At 40.4% G+C, this 7,176-nt stretch overlaps 1 pseudogene; it reads left to right on the plus strand.

Moving 5' to 3' along the window:
* The first annotated feature begins 1,858 nt into the window (after positions 1 to 1,858).
* LOC133043506 (olfactory receptor 6C68-like) lies at positions 1,859 to 7,176 on the plus strand (annotated as a pseudogene).

The following is a 7,176-nucleotide window of genomic DNA, read 5'->3' on the forward strand; positions in this document are numbered from 1 at the left end:
AGCTTTTGCCAATATTCAGTTCATATTAGATTCATTAGCCATGTTCAGACTTTGGTCACAAGGTCCCTTTATTTATTCACACAGAGGACCTCTGCTCATCTAAAACAGATTGGGACAATAAAACATTCATTTTACTTCATTGTGTAAAAATCTTTTTTTGTTCAGAGAAATCAGAAATTATCTCTTTCAAAATCTTCTAAAAATCATCTTACATTTCTCAGAAATTTACAATAAATGTGTTTTTGGTCTCAATGGAAAAAATTACCTGAATTAACAAAACACCAAAAAAACACACGTTCAGTTTTTTTATGGGTGTAATTTATAGCAAATAAGTGAAAGCCATTTATATAACTAATGATGTTCTCCATTGGAAATCCTTTTCTACCTCAGCATGGAGGAAAGTAAGAAAGCTTGTGATGTTTACATGGAAATATCTTCCCATGCTATCAATAAATAAATTATGGCTGAGAAAGAAACGTGGAACACCTAGTGCGTCTTATGCAGAACTGCAGAGTCCGTAACTCTGCCATTAATTACTTGTTAACAGAACATCGCACAAACCCAGTCCCCAAAATTCTCCTGCTTTGTGGAGAATGCAGAAAAGAAAATCCATTAGTCACAGTGGCCATTGCTTAGCGCTCAGGTGCATTAACATAACTTCTCAGTAATCTTGTGTTCAAATAAAAGAATATGAGAACACAGAGGAACATTAAAAAGAGAATGAGTTAGAGGTTGAGGCTTTAATTTGCTGTCTGCCAAAGTCTCTGTGTGGATTATAGAATGAATGCTCAAAATAATTTTTTGAACTAGAGGTTATTAAGTAAACTGAGACTAAAAGGAACAAAATGAAATAAGAATTCAGGCAGTCTAAGTCTAGAAATTGCAAAAAGCACAGGAAGTTTACTTTTAAAAAGACGTTAGTCCATAGGAAAGCAATACAGAGATTTGGGGTCATGTTTCCATAACATTAAAGTTAGTCTCAAACGTCAGTGCAGTTTTTTTCTGATTAACTTTAATAGAAAGAAAAAAAAAAAACCTTTTTTCTAAATGCTATTTAAAATAGTTTTGTTATTTACTTATTAAAGTTATGTTGACTTACATTATTTAAAATAGTTTTAAAATTACAACTTGTTCTTTGTCTATAAGGCACAAATAAAATTCACTCTGATTATTTCTATAAACTTTGGATGAACACTGACTGTGCCCTTGGCAATAAGATGCTGATGAGGACACAATGTTTAAAATAAAATTTACTGAGATGGCTGGAAATCTAGTCATAAAAGCTGCTGTAAGATAATCATAGGCTACAGTAGGAATAGTTAGAGGAAAGGTTAACTCCATCTTGAAGTACTAGACATGGATTCCTGGTAGAAATGATCTCCAAATAAAAACTCAGAAAAGAGAAAGAGGAGACTGGAGAGAGTTCAAATAGAGACATTGTTAAGGAGAGAAGGACTAACACGTGGGAATTTCTGCAGGGAATTTAAGCATAGCCTTTTGTGAAAACCTGCAACTAGATAAGTTAGACAAAAAAAAAAAAACAGAAAACAAAACAAAAAAAGGAGACATAAATTAGCTGTCTGATGCTATAGACTGACCTGTTTATCACTATGGTGTATTATCTCTTGATAGCATCCAGAATCATTATACTGGTGGGACAGGGCAAGAAATTAGGTAAATTGTATGATTTGCTACTGGAAATATTAGAAAGATTCTCATACACTTACATTTTATGACGAGGCCAAAAGAGACTAATTGATAGGATTAAAGTTAATTTGCTAGTTACAAAAACTCAATTTATAAAATATTTAAAAAATTAAACTTAATACCCAATCCCCCAGGCCCAATGCATCGTGAGATGGACAAACCTCCAGGGATGGAAAGTAGACCCAGAGGAGGAGGGGTAGAGGAAACTGAGGGGTCTCCAAGGCATCGTGACAGTCACCCGCTCCATAGCACCCTGCCTCTCACCTGCCACCCGTTATCAGAAGGGAGTCCTGCCGTGGCCAGTATGTTACCAGCTACTTAAGGAGCTGGGCTTTCTGAACTAGCTGCGTGCTCTGCTGCCTACTTCCTACCTTAGTGTGTTTGTTCTCAGTTTACTGGGGAATGGGACAGAGGGAAACAGAAAAACCCAGGATAGGCAACATCTAGGCCATGTCCAAGTTTGGCTAAAGTAAAAAGACTGGCCTCCCAGCAGGGCAGGAAGTTGAGCAGTGGTTCCAAGTCTATGTCTTCTTTGCTTGTTGCTTTTTAAAATTCTGCAATTGTTTTAAGCAATACAGTTTTTTAGACCAACACTTTTATTAAACTTTAAATTTTTCTTTACTGTTTTTTAAAGTTAAACAAACAAACAAAAAGAAAATTAAACAAAAAACCTACCACTCTTACTTTCCCCGACTTGATCCATGAGAGTCCCCCTGCACTCCCCTCTGCATTTGCATTTGATCATTGCTCCCTTTTCCCTTAGCTTGAAGCATCTATGTCCAGTGTCTGTAAAATTATGTTTTATTAGTGTCTCAGGATAAGAAATGGCAATCATCCCACCAGGTTCTGGAAACCAGTTAGCCTCGAGACAAGGGTTTCTAGGGCCACGGCTCAGGATGTGTATTTAATTACAGGGTCCCCAGAAACCCCTCTTCTGTATACCACAAGCAATGGCTTCTTTTCTGGGCTCAGGAGCCAGACCTGGACTGTTTCCTCAGAGGCAGGACCCCACAGACTATGCTGGGGCTTCCTCTTTGACCAGAGCTGGGGTCCCTTGAGACTTGAAGACTTCAGGCTGTCCTATAAGATGAGCCACCATGATCCTGCCCCTACCGACTCACATGATGCCCGGTCCCTCTGCCTAATCCAGTACCACATCTGGCCTCCCTTCTCTGGGCCTGCACCCCTCCATGGGCTACAGCCTGCTCAGGGATCAGTTGCAGGCTCAAAGGGAAGCTATGAATCAGGCCAGAGCTTGCTTCAAGTCCAAGAAAAAAGTTGTCTTACTGGTGGAGGCTAGTCTCCCAAATCCTGGAGCCAGCCCTGCCAGCCAAAGGATGACTTTTGTTCTTTGGTGACCATTGTTTTCTTTCTCTGAAATATCTTAGATGATAATGTTGTTGATTCAGATTTCTATGAAAACAACAACAACAACAAAAACTATACCTCTTGGGTGACAGACATCCTGGTCTATTCCTCTCTGAGGAATCTTGTGGGGAAAGAATACTGTAGCTCCTGCTCTGTTTATATGTTTCTGTGGAGACAGAAACCCTGCCTGCCCTGGGGTGTTGGGTGTTTTTATCCATGTTTCCATCCCAGGCCTGTGATAGGGGCTTGTGGCTACATTGTAATGTCTGGGTGGTGTCTGGGGAGTCCTTCCCACCTGCCCAGCCAGGGACTAGCCACCCCCTTGAAGAGGCCGGCATTTCCTTCCTGTGATTCAAGGCACAGGGAGCGCCACCTCCCATGACACCGGCTTCAGGAGCTCTGGTGACACATGCGTCCATGAGCCTCCCTCTGGGCTACCTACCTGGGCCCACCTCTGCCCACCGTCCTGTACAGGAGTCGAGTAAACAGGATGTCTCTGAGCCCATGTTCCCAAAGGGCCAGTGAAGGGCTGCCGGCCAACCTGACCCGGTAAGTCCTGCATGACCAAGTGATAGTTGGCAGGCTCTGCTACCCAGGACCTCTGCTACCTCCCACCTTGCCATCTGGCAAGGAATGGGCCCTTTTATGTGAACTGACTACCTGTGGAAATGTGACCAATTAGTGTGAAATGCTTGTTTAGGAAATGTTAGATACTGTATTTGAACCAATAAATGTGAATCCTTCTGCAAATAAATAAATAAGTAAACAATTTCTATTTCTTTCTTGCTTCATGGTGGTGGTTTAGTCATTAAGTTGTGTCCAACTCTTGCAACCCTATGCCTGTAGCCCACCAGACTCTTCATCTATGAGATTTCCCATGCAAGAATGCTGGAATGGGCTGCCATTTCCTTTTCCAGGGGATTTCCTGACCCAGGGAATGATCCTGCCTCTCCTGTATTGCAAGTGAAGTAAAGTGAAAGTTGCTCAGCCATGTCCGACTCTTTGTGACTTCATGGACAATACAGTGGAATGGGTAGTCGTTCCCTTCTCCAGGGGATCTTCCCAACAGAGGGACTGAACCCAGGTCTCCTGCATTGCAGGCAGATTCTTTACCAGCTGAGCCACCAGGGAAGCCCTTCCTATACTGCAGGGAGATTCTTAACTGACTGAGCCGTCAGGGGATGTGTTACTGAAATTCATAGTAGGGCGTTATCTCAGTGAATCTGTGATGCTGTCCTCTGCCCAAATTTATATTAGTTCTATGGCACTTATAGCTTTGATGTGATTGGAGTAGAGGGATGTCTGTATCCATTAGATACAGAGACGTCCATCTTATCTTCTGGTTCTCAGTTACCTAACTGCATGCATCACTCTGTGATGCCTCTTGTTCCTCTTCATAATTTTCCTCTTCAAGTTCAGTTGTTCTCTGTGTAAGTTTCAAGACACTTTCATAATCCTGTGACATACTATGAAAAATTGTGAGATATCTGAGATTCTTCTTTACCTCTATGTCACTGCTTCAGTTCAGTTCAGTTCACTTGCTCAGTCATGTCCGATTCTTTGCAACCCCATGGACCTTAGCAAACCAGGCCTCCCTGTCTATCACCAACTCCCAGAGTTTACTCAAACTCATCTCCATTGAGTCAGTGATGCCATCCAACCATCTCATCCTCTGTAGTCCCCTTCTCCTCCTGCCTTCAATCTTTCCCAGCATCAGGGTCTTTTCAAATGAGTCACCTCTTTGAATCAGGTGGCCAAAGTATTGGAGTTTCAGCTTCAACATTAGTCACTCCAATGAACACCCATGACTGATCTCCCTTAGGATGGACTGTTGGATCTCCTTGCAGTCCAAGGGACTCTCAAGAGCCTTCTCTAACACCACAGTTCAAAAGCATCAATTCTTCTGCGCTAGGCATGAAAAAAGTCATTTATTTATTGATATATCTATGTCAATCTTAGGGCTTTCCAGGTGGCGCTAGTGGTAAAGAACCTGCCTCCTCATGCAGGAGATGTAAGGGATGCTGATTCAGTCCCTGGGTCTGGAAGATCCCCTGGAGAAAGAAACGACAAACCACTCCAACATTCTTACTTGGAGAATCCCATGGACAGTGGAGCCTGGCAGGCTACAGTTCACAGGGTCACAAAGAGTCAGATATGGCTGAAGCAACAGCACATGCACATGTCAATCTTAAGAGCAGGAAAATGTGATTAGGCTTTCCGAGTTTTTTTTTTTTTTTTTAAATCTATGTTTAAGAAACAGCTAAGTATTGCCTATTGATATTCTACTTAGGTATCCATATGGGAAAGAAATCCAGAAATCTGTCAAGTTTTCTTCTTTGCTTGTGTTAATATCCGTAGAGGCTGGCACAGAACCCCCAACCTTATTTAGAACCACTAAAATCTAACAATTATTCTCTAGTTCTCTTACCCTTTATTAAAGAGATTTCATAAAATCTTGGAGGTTGAATAAGCATTCTGCCCACAGAATAAAATGAGCATTGATCAAAAATATTTCATTAGTCTTACAGTTTCATACACTTGAAATACAAATCCCAAGAGTGAGCTCTTTCATCACAGCTCTTGATTAAAGCTGAAATTTAGCTCTGTCTAAATAAGAGATGATATAAGTGGTTTGAGGAAAGATCTAGCTTGGAAAGAAAGTAATTTATAAGTACTTTAAAAGCTTCATCCTCCAAGAAAACATTGGGGTGTGTTCATCATATCTGGGCTTTCTTGAAAATAATTTTGATTGTATTGGTTTTAAAAAGACTGGATAGGTGTCACAAAATATGTATTTTGAGTATGTAAATAAGTTTTTGAAATATTTCAGCACTAGTATAAGGCAACCTAAGTGAATTAATGTTGTAAGTGAGAGAAGAAAAAGAATAAATGAGGAAGATATTAAGGGCACACATATAATAAGACCAGGTGACAAAATAAATGGGAGGAGAAAAAAAAAGAAATATAGAATGATACTCTAAGGAATTTAGGACTGAAAGGGAAGGAGTGAAAACAGTGAGTGTCACATTTAAAATCTTGAAATATGCATTATGAGCACAACATACAGTGAGAAATTCATTGGTTTTGCCACCAGAAATCCATCTCAAAAGATCTCTTCTTTCTCTTATTTCCACACAGTTTGGGAGGAAGTGTGGAGCCAGGAGTGAGAAGCCATACAGCAGTCATCACATTCATCCTACTGGGACTGACAGATGACTCACAACTGCAGATTCTGACTTTCATTTTTCTACTCGTCACCTATATGTTGAGTGTAATTGGAAACCTGGCCATCCTCATCCTCACATTGGTCGATTCCCACCTTAAAACTGTGATGTATTTTTTTCTCCAAAATTTTCCCTTCTTAAAAATCTCATTCACTTCTGCCTGCATTCCTAGATTCTTGTACAGTGTATCATCAGGTGACAGGACCATTACCTATAATGCTTGTGTGTGCCAACTATTTTGTACAGACCTGTTTGGAATAACAGAAATTTTTCTCTTGGCTGCCGTGTCTTACAGTCACTATATAGCCACCTGCAAACCCCTGCCTTACATGACCATCATGAACCACAGGGTCTGCAAAAGACTCATCATCTGCGGTTGGATGACCACTGTGTTGATCATGATCCCACCATTTAGCTTGGGACTGAGCCTGGAATTCTGTGACTCTAATGTTCTTCACCACTTTTTCTGTGATGCTAAACCTGTCCTAAAGATCACATGCTCAGATACACGGTTCATGGAGAAGATGGTTATCATCTGTTCTGCATTAATCCTCATAATGACTCTCGTGTTTGTGGTTTAGTCCTATGTAAGTATTATCCTAACAATTCTAAGATTCCCCTTTGCCCAGCAATGGAAAAAGGCATTTTCCACCTGTTCTTCCCACATGATTATGTTTCCATTACCTATGGCAGTTGTATATTTATCTATATCAAAAATTCAGCAAAAGATGAAATGGAAATTAATAAGGGTGTGTCAATATTAATGACTTCCATCTCCCCCATGCTAAATCCATTTACCTATACCCCATGAAACAAACAAGTGAAACAAGACTTTAATGAATTAGTCAGAAAAATTACATTCTTCTTAAAGAGTTAG

This window comes from Dama dama, chromosome 3, assembly GCF_033118175.1.
Source record: "Dama dama isolate Ldn47 chromosome 3, ASM3311817v1, whole genome shotgun sequence".
In the NCBI taxonomy this organism is placed as follows: domain Eukaryota; kingdom Metazoa; phylum Chordata; class Mammalia; order Artiodactyla; family Cervidae; genus Dama; species Dama dama.